Source organism: Eptatretus burgeri, chromosome 8, assembly GCF_056783735.1.
Source record: "Eptatretus burgeri isolate ZD-2024b chromosome 8, Ebu_testis_v1, whole genome shotgun sequence".
Classification (NCBI taxonomy): Eukaryota; Metazoa; Chordata; class Myxini; order Myxiniformes; family Myxinidae; genus Eptatretus; species Eptatretus burgeri.
Window position 1 is genome coordinate 78,337,156 of NC_140968.1, and position 19,603 is coordinate 78,356,758.

Sequence of the window (19,603 nt, forward strand, 5' to 3'; positions counted from 1 at the left end):
ATATATATATATATATATATATATATATATATATATATATATATATATATATATATATATATATATATATATATATATATATATATATATATATACACATATATATATATATATATATATATATATATATATATATATATATATATATATATATATATATATATATATATATATATATATCGAAGTTGACCCTAAATATTACAATAGTCTCATTTAATTCTTGATTTTGGACAGGAAAATGTACTTGTTTCCCTATTTTTAGATCCTCGTGCAGGACCTCGAAGTCTTACTCACGTTGTTGTTCTTGAGGACTTTTTTGTTTCACAGCCTACAGTTTTCATCGACACTTCCTGAAACTTGGCGTATATATGTAAAAAGGCGTATATATGTAAAAATACCCTGCGCAGACAGTAACCATCTCCGATTTTGAAAATTCTTCCGAGAAAAAAAAAACAAAAAAAAAACATGACGTCAAAATATCTCCGCGAATGGAAATCGCCTAAAAATTATCTCCGAAACTTGGCAAGCTTTTTGAATTCTGTTTGTGGAAATCGTACAGGGTATTAGCAGAGATGAATTACCGCACATATGATACATCACTATGACGTCATATCAATTTTTATGACGTCATTCCTATTTTTTGACATTTTTTGTTTCACAACCCAGAGTTTTCATCGGATCTTCGTGAAACTTGCCATGTATATGCAGAAAGCCCACGCGCAGGCAGTAACTATCTCCGATTTTGGAAATTCTTCCGAGAAAAAAAGTTGACGTCATAATATCGTCGCTAATGGAAATCGCCTGTACCATTATCTCCGAAACTAGGCAAGCTGTTTGAATTATGTTTGCGGGAATCAAGCCAGGCATTAGCACAGATAATTTATCGCAACCTGATACATCACAATGATGTCATATTCGTTTTTATGACGTCATCATTAAGAGGACGAGGATCTTAGCTCATTCGAACTTGTTTGTTTCACAGCCTACAGTTTTCATCGAAACTTCCTGAAACTTGGCATATATATGTAAAAATACCCTGCGCAGGCAGTAACGATCTCCGATTTTGAAAATTCCTCCGAGAAAAAAAGTTATGACGTCAAAATATCTCCGCTAATGGAAATTGCCAAAAAATTATCTCCGAAACTAGGCAAGCTTTTTGAATTCTGTTTGCGGGAATCGAACAGGGCATTAGCAGAGACGAATTACCGCACATATGATACATCACTCTGACGTCATATCATTTTTTATGACGTCATTCCTATTTTTTGACATTTTTTGTTTCACAACCCAGAGTTTTCATCGGATCTTCGTGAAACTTGCCATGTATATGCAGAAAGCCCACACGCAGGTAGTAACCATCTCCGATTTTGGAAATTCTTCCAAGAAAAAAAGTTGACGTCATAATATCGCCGCTAATGGAAATCGCCTATACCATTATCTCCGAAACTAGGCAAGCTGTTTGAATTTTATTTGCGGGAATCAAGCCGGGCATTAGCACAGATAATTTATCGTAAACCTGATACATCACAATGACGTCATATTCGTTTTTATGACGTCATCATTAAGAGGATGAGGATCTTAGCTCATTTGAGCTTGTTTTTTTTTCATTCAGCATGCTTCAAAACCCCTCCACACCAAGTTTCATGCTTTCTGTCAGAAGTGCACATTTTAGATAATGTTTGTTGCATATATGTCCCACTATACAGTATAGCATACACAAGTATAATATAACGCCACTTATGCTTTAGAGCATGGGATGTAGGGCCGCCTCGATATAAACAAGCCGTACATGGACCTCAGACATGATTTTATAAGGTGTAACATCACACCGTGCCTCATGCAACCACACAAATTTAATCACAAGTTTGTCCTGCAAGCCAAGAATAAATCCAGGAGCAGACTTGACCCAAAGTTTTCCATTGCAAGGAATGCTGTCAGAAATGGATCTGATATAATGAATGCAGTGTAAAAATAGGCCACCTTTAAAAATGTTCACATGGCGATTATATTTATTGTAAAACAATTGTTAGTTTGTGCTCGAAATATTGCTGTCAATTCCCATCATCAAATCTCTTGGAAATATCACAAATGGTAACGTTTAAAACAGCTTGGATAAACATTCAATCACGAGAAGGGAACTCGGTTGAGAACGTACCTCCGCCACACAATGCCTGATCCAGTGGAACATATCGGGTCAAATATATTTTTGAAATATCATGCCAGATATCATTTTAGCTCAATCTCTCAATGGTGAAGAATCACTTTAAAAAATAAATAATTATCGTATTCAGATACGGATTCGGATCCTCACCAAAATCTAATCAATTTGTCCTTGTCACACACCCAACCTGTCCATTAAGTTTCGTCCGAAACCGTGCACATCTTTTTGAGACATTGTGCTTTTTACTGGTTTAGCCCAATCTCTCAATCATGAATAATCACTTAAAACTTCATCAATATCATATCAATTCTTCCACGTCACACACCTAGCGTGTCCACCAAGTTTTGTCCGAATCCATCCACAACTTTTTGAGAAATCGTGCTATTTATTGGCTATTTATTGTTTTTGGCCCTATCTCTGAATGGTGAAGAATCACTTTACAAATTCTTGTATCTGGATCCAGTTTCGGATCTTCACCAAAATCTAATCAGTTTGTCCTTGTCACACATCCAACCTCTCCACCAAATTTCATCCGAATCCGTCCACAACTTTTTGAAATATCCTGCACACAAACAAACAAACAAGCAGTCGTAGACGGATACTTACGAAATCATCAACTTGACCTCTGACCTTGTCTAATAAAAGCTGTCTCTCGAGAAGGCAGCGAAGCAAACCAGAAGTTTCTACAATGATTCTGTACCAAACCATCAAATATCGTAACGTCGACCGAAGCAAAAATTTCCATTTCTCCACGCAATTAGTTTATATTATTTTATCAAAGTCACAAAACCGTAACATTTGGCCATCCACCAACAATCTTTACATAATCCGACGGCTTAGCGAGTCAGGCATGCAACGATAACCTTTATTGGGATAAAAATGAATTTTAAACACCATCTTTATCGAAAACACCATCAGCGTGCACACGCAAAACCTTCACATGATCAACGCCGCCTCTGCTCAAGTGCACTGCATCACGTGATGACCCATGACGCGCGAGTGAAATATTTTTTATACAATCTTAAAACGTCTCCAAAACATCCGATTTTTACCAGAATTTCGACAACCGAGGTTGAAGCGTCATAAGCGATCGCAAAAACCAAAGACAAAATTAAAATGGAAGTTAAAACGAACTCGTAACGTCGAGCGAAGCAAAAATCTCCATTTCTCCAAGCAGTTTTTCAATATTATTTTATCAAAGTCACAAAACCGTAATATTCGGCCATCCACCAACAATCTTTCCATAATCCGACCGCTCAGCGAGTCAGGCATGCGACGATAACCTTTATTGGGATAAAAAATGACTTTTAAACACCATCTTTATCGAAAACACAGTCAGCGCGCACACGCAAAACCATACGTGACTCAACGACGCGTCTGCTCGAGCGCACTGCATCACGTTACGACCCATGACGCGTCGAGTGAAATTTTTTTATGCAATCTTAAAACGTCTCCAAAACATCCGATTTTTACCAGAATTTCGACAACCGAGTTTTAAGTGTCCTAAGCGATCGCAAAAAACCAAAGACAAAATGAAAAATCGAAGTTAAAACGAACTCGTAACGTCGAGCGAAGCAAAAATACTACATTTCTCCACATTAATTTACGGAATTATGTTTGACCTCACTGTGACCTTGACCTTTGACCGATTTTGACCAAAATCTAATCAGCGCTAGCCATCACCCTCCTGAATCACGTGGTGTAATTTGACATTGGTAGCTTCTTCGTTCTCGAGTTATCGTGCCTACAAACAAACAAACAAACAAACAGAAACGGAAGGCATCAATATACTTACGAAATCTTTAGATTTCGTAAGTAACAAACAAACAAGCAGTCATAGACTGGTACTTACGAAATCGTCAACTTGACCTCTGACCTTGTCTAATAAAAGCTGTCTCTAGAGAAGGTAGCGACGCAAACCAGAAGTTTCTACGATGATTCTGTACCAAACCATCAAAAATTGTAACGTCGACCGAAGCAAAAATCTCCATTTCTTCACGCAATTATTTTATATTATTTTATCAAAGTCACAAAACCGTAATATTCGGCCATCCACCAACAATCTTTGCATAATCTGACGGCTTAGCGAGTCAGGCATGTGACGATAACATTTATTGGGATAAAAAATGACTTTTAAACACTATCTTTATCGAAAACACCGTCAGCGCGCACACGCAAAACCTTTACATGATTAATGCCGCCTCTGCTCAAGTACACTCCACCACGTGACGACCCGTGACACGCGAGTGAAATATTTTTAATACAATCTTAAAACGTCTCCAAAACATCCGATTTTTAACAGAATTTCGACAACCGAGTTTTAAGCGTCCAAAGCGATCGCAAAAAACCGAAGACAAAATTAAAATCGAAGTTAAAACGAACTCTTAACGTCGAGCGAAGCAAAAATCTCCATTTCTCCACGCAATTATTCAATATTATTTTATCAAGGTCACAAGACCGTAATATTCGGCCATCCACCAACAATCTTCACATAATCCGACGGCTCAGCGAGTTAGGCATGCGACGATAACCTTTATTGGGATAAAAAATGACTTTTAAACACCATCTTTATCGAAAACACTGTCAGCACGCACACAGAAAACCTTTACCTGACTCAACGACGCGTCTGCTCGAGCGCACTGCATTATGGGATGACCCGTGACGCGTCGAGTGAAATATTTTTTATACAATCTTAAAACGTCTCCAAAACATCCAATTTTTACCAGAATTTCGACAACCGAGTTTTAAGCATCCAAAGCGATGGCAAAAACTGAAGAGAAAATTAAAATCGAAATTAGAACGAACTCGTAACGTCGAGCGAAGCAAAAATACTCCATTTCTCCACGTGAATTTACGGAACTATGTTTGACCTCACTGTGACCTTGACCTTTGACCGATTTTGACCAAAATCAAATCAGCGCTAGCCATCACCCTCCTGAATCACGTGGTGTAATTTGACATTGGTAGCTTCTTCGTTCTCGAGTTATCGTGCCTACAAACAAACAAACAAACAGAAACGGAAGGCATCAATATACTTACGAAATCTTTAGATTTCGTAAGTAACAAACAGAAACGGAAGTCATCAATGATTTAGTAAGTAACAAACACACAAACAAACACACAAAAACGGAACTGAGCAATATACTTACGAAATCTAAAGATTTCGTAAGTAACAAATGAAAAGCACACACAGAGTAATACTTGGCAAAATGGAACTCAGTGGAGCACATACCTCCGCCAGGCTGAACAGTTTAAATTGTGTATCCCACTGAGAGGTCGGATCTGAATCCGGACCTTAACCAAAATCAAATCGGCTTGTTCTTGTCACCTAACCAACTCTTCCACCTTGTTGTGTCACAAGTCGTCCACAATGTTTCGAGATATCATGCGATATATTGTATTTGGCCCAATCTCTCAATGGTGAAGAATCCATTTAAAAAGTTCTCGTATCTGGATCCGGATTCGAATCTTCACCAAAATTGAATTACTCAGTCCTTTTCACACACCCAAGCTGTCCACAAAGTTTATACAGAATCCTTCCATAATCTTCAGAGATATTAAGCTATATATCGTTTTTGGCCCCATCACTCAATGGTGAAGAATCAGTTAGAAAATGAAATAATTCTTGTATCCAAATCTGGCTTTGGATCTTCACCAAAATTGAATCAATTCTTCTGAGTAGCACTACCAACCTGCCCCCCAAGTTTCTTGTGCATTCATCCATAACTTTTGAGATATCGTGCTATACAGGATATCGTTTTTAGCCCAATCTCTCAATGGTGAAGAATCACTTAAAATATTCTCAGATCTGAATCCGGATTAGGATCTTCACCAAAATTAAGCGTTGCTGTCCTTGGCCCATCATCTGCGCGCGCGCGCGCGCACACACACACACACACACACACACACACACACACACACACACACACACACACACACACACACACACACACACACACACACACACACACACACACACACACACACACACACACACACACACACAATTTCAGAACGATTGCTTGAAAACTGTGGCCAAAAATTGTGACAGACAGACAGACAAACACTACAGACCAACATACATGGCAGAAAAAAATTTCAGCAACTAACAAACGGACAAAGAGAAAGAAAGGGGTGAAAACACAACCTCCTTCCACCTTCGTTGGCAGAGGTAATTATTTACTTCGCTTACTTATTCTCATCATGCGTTTTGAAGCGTAAGGCCATGAACACCTTCTGACCACAAATGTTTTTCATATATCTGTTGTGGTTTCTGTTGCAAAATACTATTTTACAGGAACTTAATGATGGGCCAATGCCAACTCCCCGACCTCGAGCCTAGAGGACCAAGAGAAGACCAGGAAAGATTTTTTTCACTGCCGAACCATCACTTAAACCACTATTATGGTCAGTGGGCCTAACCTTTGATCAGCCAAAACGATGATTGCAAGGCCACAAGTTAAGTATATGTGGATGCAGTTGATTAAATAAATCATTCTGTTCATCCACCTTCTGATGGCATTTCCTCCATCAAGGACTTCACTGCACTTCCCAGATACTCCCCACTGCGCTCATATTGTGTGGTCAAGCCTGATTATATCTGTGACATGCCTGTCGTACAGGGACCATGTATATCTGACTAACTGTTTCATGGTCGGGTTGTCGGCGACTAAACCATCTCTCCCACCAGGAATTCTGGTGAGGAGGGAGGATGGATATGGACATCCAGCAGGATTAAAAAGAAAACCTGTCAAAGGGCGGAGGAGCTCCTTGTGAGCCAACGGCCATCCATATCTAGTACCCAACTCTGTCTGCGGACGACCTCCTGCAGTTGGGTTCCTTTTTTTTAGGAGGTTGATGGCAGGATTTGCACTCTGGCCACCGTAAAACACATCATTCTGCAAAACCCACAAATGTAAGGAAATCTGAAAGAAACCCCACTATGTGGGAGTACCTCCTGTGCTGCACCCCTTCACAGGGCAGCTCACCGGGTGAGGGGTTCACCCCATGGTGTTCCTCCCATCATCAAGGAATGGGGAGCCTTCGAGACCACCATTCCTTCATAATGGGAGGAAAAACCATAAGGTAAACCTGCAGGGTCAGATTATGGTGGTGTGTAGCAGAGTGGTGCTGAGGTGTTGTCCACCAGACGGCCGTCTCCTTGGGTTAACCTGAGGCGGTCCACTCGGGTGGGTGCCTGGAATGTCCTATCCCTAAGAGAGGACGATCACCTATCTCTTGCTGTAGCTGTGTCCAATAAGCTGACTCCAATGATGATTGAGGTAACACCGGTCAACGAGCGTATTATGAGACGAAGGATTCGTCACTCCTTGGGTGTCGTTTCCCTGGTCTCTGTTTCTGCTCTGACTGAGGCGAGGGATCTCATCATGAAGGACACTTTCTACGCTGTGCTCCAGTGTGCGGTTGATCAGTGCCCCAGGCGAGATACTCTTCCAGTCTTGGGGGATTTCTTTGCATTGACTGGAACTGATAGGGATGGTAATGAGACGTGTGTTGGTCCCAATGGGTCTGGAACTGTGAATCAAAATAGCATTAAGTTAATTGACTTGGCAAGAAATCATGAAATTAGGGTGGCTGGTTCATGGTTTCAGCGCCCACAGACTCATCGCTGGAATTGGTGTTCCAACGCTGGCGGTGTGGCAAAAGGAGATTAACCATGTGCTCATTGATGGCCACTGAAGGATGATCCAGAACTGCAGGGTCTATCGGAGTGCTCAGTTCCTCAATACTGACCACAGGTTTGTTGCAGCAACTCTGAAGTTGCAGCATAAATCCAGGAGAATGGCACCATCCCAGCCTCGGCTGGATGTTAGCAAGGTAAAGGATGACAGGGCAGTTGAGGAGTTTGCGAACAGGCTGAGTGGAGATTTGGGGAGTCTGGGTGCTTTGGGGAATCGTGAAGAGTTGTGGAGTGTGCCTTCAAGACCACTATCCTTGATGTTGCCGGTAGATGTCTTGGAACATACCGTCAGACGAAGAAGAATTTTGTCTCTCAAAGGACACTGAACATCAATGACCAGTCGCAGGGCCAGGTTTAATAGCAGAGCTGAGCTGTTCAGTGAGCTGAGGCATAAAACTGTACATGTGCTGAGGGTTGATAAGGAGGCCGATGTGCAAGGAATCTATGAGGGGGTAGAGCATCACCTGTGGTTAAGTGATTCTTGATCTGCTTGCAACGCAATTTGCGCATTGCGTTCCTCCAAGGACATCCTTTAGTGTACTGCGGTTAGAGTGGAGGGTAGTGGACTCTTGACAGAAACGTCCGAAGTGAAGGCCTGGTGGGCTGGTTACTTTGAGCAGTTGTACCAGGCTGATCCACCAGTTGTCAAGTTGGATGTTAGGGATGTTACGATCCCTCTTGCTGACAATCCAATCAACTGTGATCCACCTTCATTTCTGTAAACACAGTCTGTGGTGAACCGGTGGAAATGGGGTAAAGCTCCTGGGATCTGTGGCATACATGCTGAACTTCAAGCCTGGTGGAAATGCTGTACTCGTGTTGTTGCATTCAGTTCTGTGCTCTGCCTGGAACACAGGCATCATCCCAACTGACTGGAAAAGGGGCTTTGTTGTCCCTCTCTGGAAAGGGAAGGGTGATTGCCAGGAATGCAACAACTACCGAGCGGTGACGCTGCTCTCAGTGCCGGGCAAGGTCTTTGCTCGGATAATTCTTGAAAGGGTTCACCACCATCTGCTTGAGCACCAGCGTCCAGAGCAGTCAGGCTTCACACCAAAGAGGTCAATGATTGACCATATCCTTGCTCTTCAGGTCCTCACCGAATGCAGCCCCTGACTTTCGGCAGGGGCTGCTTGCAGCCTTGCTGATCTCTGTAAAGCGTTTGATTCAGTGAATCGGGATGCCTTCTTGAGGATTCTTGGTCTTTGTGGAGTACCACCAAAACTGATGAATCGACGTCTGAACTATACTCTGGTACTGAGAGTGCTGTGAGATGTGGTGATACCATCTCCGCCTTATTTCCAGTTGTTACTGGAGATTGTCAGGGGTGTGTACTGGCCCCCACACTTTTCAGTGCTTGTATGGACTGGATTCTGGGAAGGATGTCAGAGAGATCAAGTTGCGGTGCATCGTTTGGGAATGTCAAGATCTCTGACCTTGATTTTGGAATCGTTGAGGAGAATCTGGATATTCTTTTGGGGGCCCGAGATGTGTAGAATGAGGATTTGCAGCCCCTGGGATTGTGGGTTTTCTGGTTCAAAACTAAGACCCAGGCTTTCAATGACATCTTGGATGCTGCTATCTTGTCTGTACCTGTTTGTGGTGAGGATGTTGAGGTCACAGAGAAAGTCACTTTCCATGGTAGTGATATTCATGTCTCTGTGGCTGTGAGCCAGAGGTCAAGAGACATCTGGGTCAGGCCTGAAGAGTCAGGGATTCAATGGATCATAGGGTATGGCACTGTAGGTACCTGTGCAGGATGACAAAAGTCTGAGTCTTCAGATCCTTGGTGCTTCCAGTCTTGCTCTGCAGATGTGACACTTGGACTTTGACCAGGGATTTGAGATGGAGACTTCATTCCTTTGGCACCAGGTCTTCACGGAGAATCTTTCACTGTCACTGGTCGGACTTTGTGTCCAACGAGCGGTTGCTGAGAGAGACTCAAATGAGATTTGTTACCTGCATAGTGTGTGAGCATCAGCTGTGGCTGTGTGGCCACGTGGCTCATTTTCCTGACGCTGATCATGCTCACCAGATTCTCTCAGCAAGGGAGCCTTGTGAATGGAGGAGGCCAATGGGCCGACCACATGCCTCATGGTTGCAACAACTTGATCAGCATCTCAAGGAGATTGGGATGGGCCAGGCATCTGCCTGGGGGATGGCTAGACGGAGGCCCCTGGAATACCGGCGAAAGTGGACGCAGCGGCGCGCTGCTCTCGCGCATGCTCCCATACCTGACCTGACCTGACCTGAGAAGTTTCCGTACAGTACGTGCGGGCCCGCCATGGAACACGTGGTCAGCGCTCGCGTTCGCCCGTATCTGCTATCGTGTTTGTGGTGTTGTGTGCCATCCATGCCCTGGTCTGTATGATAATACGGTGCCATGAGCTAAGCATGGGTCTGCCTGCCATCGAGCATGTTTTGTGCAGTACGTGTGGATCCGCCATGGCCCACGTGGTCAGCGCTCACGTTCGCCCGATTCTGCCATCGTGTGTGCAGGGCCAACCTCCATCTGTGTCAGGAATTGAGGGGAGCGATCAGTTATAATAGTTAGATGGAGTTTTGGAATGAAAAAGAATATAAGTATCAGTATCAGATAGAGAAATGGAGGGAAAAGAGGATGCCGATATAATTAAATCCAGAAATGGGTTGAAAAGAACATGCCGCCCGTATCTTGCATATATACATATATCCATATATATACATATATCCATATATATATATATACATATATCCATATATATATATATATATATATATATATATATATATATATATATATATATATATATATATATATATATATATATATATATATATATATATATATATATATATATATATATATGAATATATATATATATATATATATATATATATATATATATATATTTATATATATATATATACTTATATATACATATATACATATATATATATATATATACATACATATATATATATATATATATATACATATATATATATATATATATATATATATATATATATATATATATATATATACATATATATACATACATATATATATATATACATATATATATATATATATATACATACATATATATATATATATATATATACACATATATATATATATATATATATATATATATATATACATACACATATATATATATATATATATATATACATACATATATATATATATATATATATATATATATATATATATATATATATATATATATATATATATATATATATATATATATACACACACACGAGCAAATAGCATCCGTCGCTTAGCTGACGGGAATACTAAGGGAGGGGCACAGACTACAGAGATGGGGGGGAGAGAGTGACTGAGGGAGAGAGAGTGGGGGAGACAGAGAGGGTGGGGAAGGGGAGAGAGATAGAGAGAGAGAGAGAGGGGGGTTACTTGGGGGGAGGGAGTGGGCTGGAGGAAAGAGAAAGTGAGAGAAAGGTGGGAGACAGCAAATAAGACCAAGGCTCAACTTGCTGTGTTTAACCCCCCGGGGATCTTTGACTGGTTGAGGGTTAAATATGACCATCACCGCCGTGCCTCAACACAAAGTGCCATTTCCTGTGTGTTTTATATTTTCCGGCGATGGCCCCGCTTCACACAGGGGCAGCAAAGGTTTCATCGGCTTCAACTGTGTCCTCCTGAACCAGATAGGATGGACAACGAACTGAAGTACAACACAATGACTGATTGCAGGTACAGGAGGGCAGAATGTAGTCATTGTTGATGTGTTCACCTCTTGTCTTGCATCTTGATGTTGTGGAGTTTCTGCTGCTCTGGATTTTTTTTCCTAATTTTTGGTCATCTTTGTGTACGTCAACTGCATCTTCCTGTCTTTCTGCCTTTTTTTCCTTCTTGTATCTTTCTTCTTATATCTGCCTCTCCTTCTTTATTTGTTCTTTGTTGTCTTATTTTCATTGTTCTACTCCCTTTCTCCTTCTATGTCGCGTTCTGTCTTTCTGCTCTTTCCTCTTTCTGCCATTCTTCTCTGGGACTGTTTCTTATTCTTCAGCACTGAGGATTTCACATCACATTTTATCACAGTGTTTGACATTGGTTTTTTCATCCTTGCAGTGCTTCAGGATAGACAATGTTGCATGTTATTCCATGTGGAGCCAAGTTGAAAAGGTTTTTGCCATTGCCAACTCTGGAACAACCAACATAGATTTGAACATGAGAAAAGCATTGACTTTGCAGGTTGGCGTCAACAATTTTGAGTGATTGTCCTTCTGCCTTCACACTGAGGTGGATAGGGAAATGGAGCCTTCTAAGTTGAAATGGCAATTCAGAGGGGATGATTGGAATGTGTGGAATGAAGACATCCTGTCCTGCTGCATGGCCAGTCATGATTGTGGCTTCAATGGCATGTGGCATAAGCTTCTTGACAGTCAAACATGTTCCATTGCAAAGTGTTGGTGGGTCCAGATTCTTAAGCATAGTGGGTGCACCATTCTTGAGCAAAATCAATCAATCTTGCAGGTTGCTTCATTTTGCAAAAGATTCAACATGTTTGCAAGATATTTGTTTCCCAAAAAGCATCTGAAAATGCAAAGCCCGTCCACTTTGTATCCGGACTTCTTCTTCCACAGTATGATAAACGATACCTTTGACCTTTTGGCCAAATTATTAATTAGTCTTCTCCATATTCTCGTTATAAAGATATATGAAAAATCTTGACAGAAGCTCAAATGGAAAAAAAAAAGTTACGGCTCAGACACGCTCAGAGACACACACACACACACACACACACACACACACACACACACACACACACACACACACACACACACACACACACACACACACGAAACTTTTCAAAACTATCCACAGGAATATTACCACAAATTAACTACAATTGGAGGCAGTTTGGGGTTCAGTGACTATCCTGAAAAGAGCCATGGGACCAAAACTCTGAGAACAACAAAGTTGCACAGCTTGGTCCATGAACTCTGATTCCTTACCGAAGTGGAGATGGATACTTTGAGTCTTGGGAGGGCTTCGTTCCATCTTCTCAAACTCACAAATGGAGATAACAAGCAACGACACACACACACACACACACACACACACACACACACACACACACACACACACACACACACACACACACACACACACACACACACACACACACACACACACACTGCAGGGGATGGGCTAATGATAACCAAAAGACAAACAAGCAGCAAGGCAATAATGAATGAATAAACTGACAAACAGATGAATTTTCAATGAGACAAAATGCTAGAGTCCACGATCAAAACCTTTGTGAGATGTTCAAGGAAGAAAGAATAGCTTGTCGTGTATAGTAATGGCTCTTGATGGTTTCATCTTCAGCTGTCACCTAAAACCTTTAAGGAGCAGTGCCACATGGGCCCCGATGCTTCTTCAGTGCTGAACAGGGCTCCCAAGGCTTCAGTTCTGTACACAGTGCCAGGTTAGCAGGGTACCCACAGAAATCTGGTGTCACAGGCTTACCTCAGGAATGGGACAGTCATGAACTCCTATGACTTCTGCACAGCAATGTCAATCACAGCTGCCAACTGGGAGCTGGAAACAGGATTAAAGCATTCAACAAAGACAAATTATGACTTTTGAGCACAATTCTTAATGGCAAAAGTATATAATTTTAATGATGTGCACTGAAGAAAGTTTGTCATTGGTTTTGTAAGTTCCACACGAGGTGAAAGTTAAATTCAAAATTTTATCCAAAGTTTGCATACTCACATCTCTGAATCATGTTGAGATGGAGTAAAATAATAATTAAGTAAATGATGCTGAAGAGTGAAGACAATAACAGTGGAATTATCAAGACTTCACCCACAAACCATTGAAAAGTATGAACGAAATGTAAATAAGTACGTATCAAAAGGAAACCTGAAATCGGGCTTGACTACACTTTTGTTAGAGGTGAGTGTTCTGACTCTCGGTTGGGAGCCTCCTTGCAGTTAAAAATGCGCATGACAAACATAGCCAGAGCGGGTGGAAGAGGAATCTACAGGCTGGCCTGAAAGTCACTCCACCCCTCCTCAGTGAAGCATTAGTTCTTCTTGACTTTACAAATGCTACACAAGATGTCTAATAGGATTTGGTGATGAATTACAATGACATTAATTATCCCGCACTCGTGAAGCGAAAAGCGGGGTGAAGCGATAGGTCCCGTACTACGTGTCTGCATTTTGTGATACCCTTTTCTGTGAAACCAATTGTAGGATTGATACCAACTTTACAACATAGGTGCGAATACTCATGCAGAATGTTTTCATGATAATTATGATGTCGTAGGTCATGTGGTGTGGCAGCCATGTTTGAAAAAGGAGAAATGGGAGACCTCAGTATCTCTGAACCTGCTCCATGGAAAAAATGAAAACTTGGCACCTATCAAGTACTCCATATGGGGAATAAGTGTGATGTCTTACATCGTAGGTGCCTTCGTTATGACATCATAATTGAATACATGGAATGCTACATCCGATCAGTATGAATTTTTTTTAGGGTCACCAAGGGATAAATTGGTCAACAGAAAAAATGTATGGTGCCATTGGTCACATGGTTCACCAGCCATATGAAAAAAAAAATTACTAAAAACCTTCAAAATCTTCTCCTCCTCCAAATCGACAGCAGATTGAGGAGAAACCGTACAGGTTTGACCACCGATGCATGAAGAACAAAAAGTTCCCCACTCATTACATCATCGGTCAGATGGTTTGGCGGCCATATTGGATTTACCTGAAAACCTTTAAAAATCCTCTCCTCCAGAACAGCTGGACAGGCCGAGGAGAAACTTTACACTCCTTCCCCAAGCTTTGGGGATATCAGGGTGTTCATGAATATAATTGATAGGTCATATGGTTTGGCAGCCATATTGGACTGAAGGAAAATATATTTTAAATTATCTCTTTAACCGCTGCATTAATCGATGTGAAACTTCAAAGTTATGATCTAATAGTGATGGGGAATATACGTTTCAAATTTCAACCTCAGCGGATGCATGGTCTGGCAGCCAAAATTGTTCATTTTTTTGACTCTGTGTTCTTTTTAATTTTTTTTGAATAAGGCTCACTTGGCTGTGCCTGGATGGATTTGAGGGTAGAGTAGTCGCATTTGAAACCCGAGTCCGATTCAGGTTCTCCTGATGACTCCAACGCAGTACTTTTTCTATTTGGTCTTCCATTTGATTTGAATTAAATTTTTATTCAATTACATATATGCCGCCAGAAGAGTTGGCTCGCACCAAGCCTTTTTCAAGACTGTGCAGGGTTAGTATTCTTACCATCTTGTATTCAAGTATTATTTCCTAGAGAGGGGGTTTTACAGAATAGGGCAGGGTGGGGGGAGATAGAGAGAGAGAGAGCAGGAGAGAGCAGGAGAGAGCAGGGGGGAGAGAGAGCGAGAGAGAGCAGGAGAGAGAGCAGGAGAGAGGAGAGAGAGAGAAGGAGAGAGAGAGAGAGAGGGAGAGAGAGAGCGAGCAGGAGAGCGGGAGCGAGCAGGAGAGAGAGGGAGAGAGCAGGAGAGAGAGAGGAAAGGGGAGAGCGGGAGGGGAGAGAGGGGAGAGAGAGGGGGAGAGAGAGGAGAGAGAGGAGAGAGAGGAGAGAGAGGAGAGAGAGGAGAGAGAGGAGAGAGAGAGGAGAGAGGAGAGAGAGGAGAGAGAGGGGAGAGAGGGGAGAGAGGGGAGAGAGGGGAGAGAGGGAGAGAGAGAAGAGAGAGGGGAGAGAGAGAGGAGAGAGGGGAGAGAGAGAAGAGAGAGGGGAGAGAGAGAGGAGAGAGGGGAGAGAGAGAGGAGAGAGGGGAGAGAGAGAAGAGAGAGGGGAGAGAGAGAAGAGAGAGGGGAGAGAGAGAAGAAAGAGGGGAGAGAGAGAAGAGAGAGGGGAAAGAGAGAGGGGAGAGAGAGAAGAGAGAGGGGAGAGAGAGAAGAGAGAGGGGAGAGAGACTGCTTCATCTTTTATTTTAAAAATATATCAAAAAGGATCATTTCACCAAAACAAGAAGAGATCAGGCCATTCATATTTGAAACAACAAAGATGTAGAGAAAGGAAAAAGGTGCAACTCGACTTCGACCCTGATGACCAATCAAATACCAAATCCCCATCAACTACACTGTACAAAGAATTTGCCAACCAAGTTCGCTCAAATTCTGGTAACTTCACCTAATGTTTAAAGAAACTAAACTCTAGTTTAAAAGTTTCTTAAAAAGCAACAACAGGTTACAATTCCTTTCAGATAAACCTTCGAGTTTCACCTTCTGAGTCTGGTTCCCAACTGTGTCTGCGGACATCCTCCTGCAGTTGGGTTACTTCTTATTCGAAGGTTGGTGGCAGGATTTGCACTCCGGCCACCGTAAAACCCTTCATTCCGCAAAACACAAAAACGCAAAGAAATCTGAGAACCCACTCCGTGGGAGTACCTCCTGTGCAGCTTCCCTTCGCAGGGCAGCTCACCGGATGACGGGATTGGGGCAAAACCTTCGGGACCCCCAATCTTTGATGATAGGAGAGAAACCACGGGGTAACATTTCCGGGTCAGATTGCGGGAGAGTGTGTCGGAGTGGTGCTGAGGTGTCGTCCACCAGACGGCGGTCTCCTTGGGTTAACCTGAGGAGGTCTCTTTGGGTGTGTGCCTGGAATGTCCTATCCCGAAGAGAGGATGATCACCTGTCTCTGTTTACATCTGAGCTCAAGCATTTGGACATCAGTATTGCAGCTCTCTCTGAGGTTCGGAGACCGGATTGTGGAGAGATCACGGTGGGTGGTTACACCTACTATTGGTCTGGTCGCTCTGATGGTTACCATTCCCAAGGAGTTGCTGTAGCTGTGTCCAATAAGCTGACTCCAATAATAATTGAGGCAACACCAGTCAACGAGCGTATTATGAGACTAAGGATTCGTCACTCCTTTGGGGTCATTTCCCTGATCTCTGTTTATGCTCCGAGTGAGGCGAATGATGCATTCTCCGCCACACTCGAGTCTGTGGTTGATCAGTGCCCCAGATGAGATACACTTCTGGTCTGGGGGATTTCAATGCATCGACTGCAACTGATAGAGATGGTTATGAGACATGTGTTGGTCCCCATGGGCCAGGAACTATGAACCAGAATAGCACTAAGTTCCTTGACTTTGCAAGAAGTCATGGACTTAGGGTGGCCGGTTCATGGTTTCAGCACCCACAAGCTCATAGCCGGACTTGGTATTCCAACGCTGGTGGTGTGGCAAAGGAGATTGACCATGTCCTTGTTGATGGTCGCTGGAGGAGGATCCAGAACTGCAGGGTCTACCGGAGTGCTCAGTTCCTCAATACTGACCACTGGCTTGTTGTAGCAACTCTGAAGTTGCACCTTAAATCCAGGAGAATGGTACTATCTCAGCCTAGGCTGGATGTTGGCAGGCTCAAGGATGAAAAGGTAACTGAGGAGTTTGCGAACAAGCTGAGTCGGGATTTGGCGGGTCTGGGTGCTTTGGGAGGTCCTGAAGAGTTGTGGAGTGCCTTCAAGACCACAGTCCTTGATGTTGCCGGTGGATCTCTTGGAACTCACCGTTGGGCAAAGAAGAATTTTGTCTCTCAAGGGACACTGGATACCATTGACCAGAGTCGCAGGGACAGGATGAGTGGCAGAGCTGAGCTGTTCAGGGAGCTGAGGCATAAAACTGTACGTGCGCTAATGGTGGACAAGGAGGCCTATGTGCGATGAATCTGTGAGGGGGTAGAGCATCACCTGTGGTCAAGTGATTCTCGTCCTGCTTACAGGAGAATTCGTGCATAGCGTTCATCCAAGCCCATCCCTTGGTGCACTGCAGTTAGAGCAGAGGGTGGTAGTCTCTTGACAGAGGAGTCCGAAATGAAGGCCGGCTGGGCCGGTTACTTTGAGCGGTTGTACCACGCTGATCCACCAGCTGTCGAGTTGGACATCAGGGGTGTTACAATCCCTGTTGCTGACCCTCCAATCAACTGTGGTCCACCTTCGCTTGTGGAAACACAGGCTGCGGTGAACCGGTTGAAATGGGGTAAAGCTGCAGGGATCTGTGGCATCCACGCTGAACTTCTCAAGGCTGGTGGAAATGCTGCACTCATGTTGTTGCATGCAGTTCTGTGCTCTGCCTGGAACACAGGCATCATCCCAACTGACTGGAAGAGGGGCATTGCTGTCCCTCTCTGGAAAGGGAAGGGTGATCACCAAGACTGCAACAACTACTGCGGGGTGATGCTCTTCTCAGTGCCGGGCAAGGTCATTGCTCGGAAAATTTTTGATAGGGTTTGCCGCCATCTGCTTGAGCACCAGTGGCCAGAGCAGTCAGGCTTTACGCCAAAGAGGTCAAGGATTGACCGTATCCTTGCTCTTCGTGTCCTCACCGAATGCAGACGAGAGTTTTGGCAGGGGCTGCTTGCAGCCTATGTTGATCTCTGTAAAGCATTCTATTCAGTGAATCGGGATACCCTCTGGAGGATTCTAGGTCTTTGTGGGGTGCCACCAAAACTGATCGTACTGTTTTGAGAGTGCTGTGTGTGAGTGCTGAGAGTGCTGTGAGATGTGGTGGTCCATCTCTGACATATTTCCAGTTGTTGCTGGAGTTCATCAGCAGTGTGTACTGGCCCCCACACTTTTCAGCACTTGTATGGATTGGATTCTCGGGAGGATGTCGGAGAGATCAAGCTGTGCTGCATCGTTTGGGAATGTCAAGATCTCTGACCTTGATTTCGCAGATGATGCAGTCATCTTTGCAGAGACTTCTTTTGGGGGGCCCTTGAGGTGCTTAATGAGGAGTCGGAGCCACTGGGATTACGGGTTTCTTGGGTCAAAACTAAGATCCAGGCTTTCAATGACATCTTGGATGCTGCTGTCCTGTCTGTGCTTGTTTTTGGTGAGCATGTTGAGGTCTTGGAGAGATTCACTAACCTTGGCAGTGATATTCTTGTCTCTGCTGGCTGTGAGTCACAGGTCAAAATATGTCTGGGTCAAGCCTGGGATTCATGGATTCATTGCATAATGGGGTGTGGCGCTGCCAGTTCCTGTGCAGGAGGATGAAAGTCCAAATCTTCAGGTCCTTGGTGTTTCCATTCTTGCTCTATGGATGCGAGACTTGGACTCTGACCAAGGATCTGAGATGGAGACTTAATTCCTTTGGTACCAGGTCTCTTCGGAAAATCCTTGGCTATCGCTGGTTGGACTATGTGTCCAACGAGCGGTTGCTGAGAGAGACTCAAATGAGATTTGTTACCTGCATAGTCTGTGAGTGTCAGCTGCGGCTGTATGGACATGTGGCTCATTTTCCTGACGCTGATCCTACTCACCAGATTCTCTCAGTGAGGGAGTCTCCTGAGTGGAGGAGGCCAATGGGCCGATCACATACCTCGTGGTTGCAGCAGGTTGATCAGCATCTCAAGGAGATGGGAATGGGCCAGGCATCTGCCTGGGGGATGGCCAGACGGAGGACCCTGGAGTACTGGCGGAAAGTGGACACAGCGACGCGCTGCTCTCGCGCATGCTCCCATACCTGGCCTGACTCCCTCCCAATCATTTTCAACAGCCTCACACTGCTCCTTGTGACCTTCTACGTCCAAACCCAAGCTATTCCTGAAGGCCTTTGGACAACTCTCAAATGAGTTTAAGGGGGCACTTTCAACAAGTTGTTCCTGTTGGTCCATTGCACCACTGGAATCATCATCTCCAAAAGCCTGGAGAGCAGTAAAATGATTCTCTCCACCAGGAATTCTTTCATCC

General features: G+C 43.3%; 1 protein-coding gene and 1 long non-coding RNA gene across 2 annotated transcripts in view; one reads left to right on the forward strand and one right to left on the reverse strand.

Annotated features, from left to right (window-relative positions):
- The first annotated feature begins 11,270 nt into the window (after positions 1 to 11,270).
- The window catches only part of LOC147022118 (uncharacterized), a 14,599-nt gene continuing 6,266 nt past the window's right edge, over positions 11,271 to 19,603 (forward strand). Inside the window, exon 1 of the long non-coding RNA XR_015061069.1 lies at positions 11,271 to 11,586. This is a non-coding gene — a long non-coding RNA (uncharacterized LOC147022118). The remainder of the gene's footprint in view (positions 11,587 to 19,603) is intronic.
- The window catches only part of LOC147022119 (ubiquitin carboxyl-terminal hydrolase 44-like), an 81,378-nt gene continuing 74,227 nt past the window's right edge, over positions 12,453 to 19,603 (reverse strand). Inside the window, exon 16 of the transcript XR_015061062.1 lies at positions 12,453 to 13,440. The gene's annotated coding sequence lies outside the window, so the exon portion shown is untranslated. The remainder of the gene's footprint in view (positions 13,441 to 19,603) is intronic.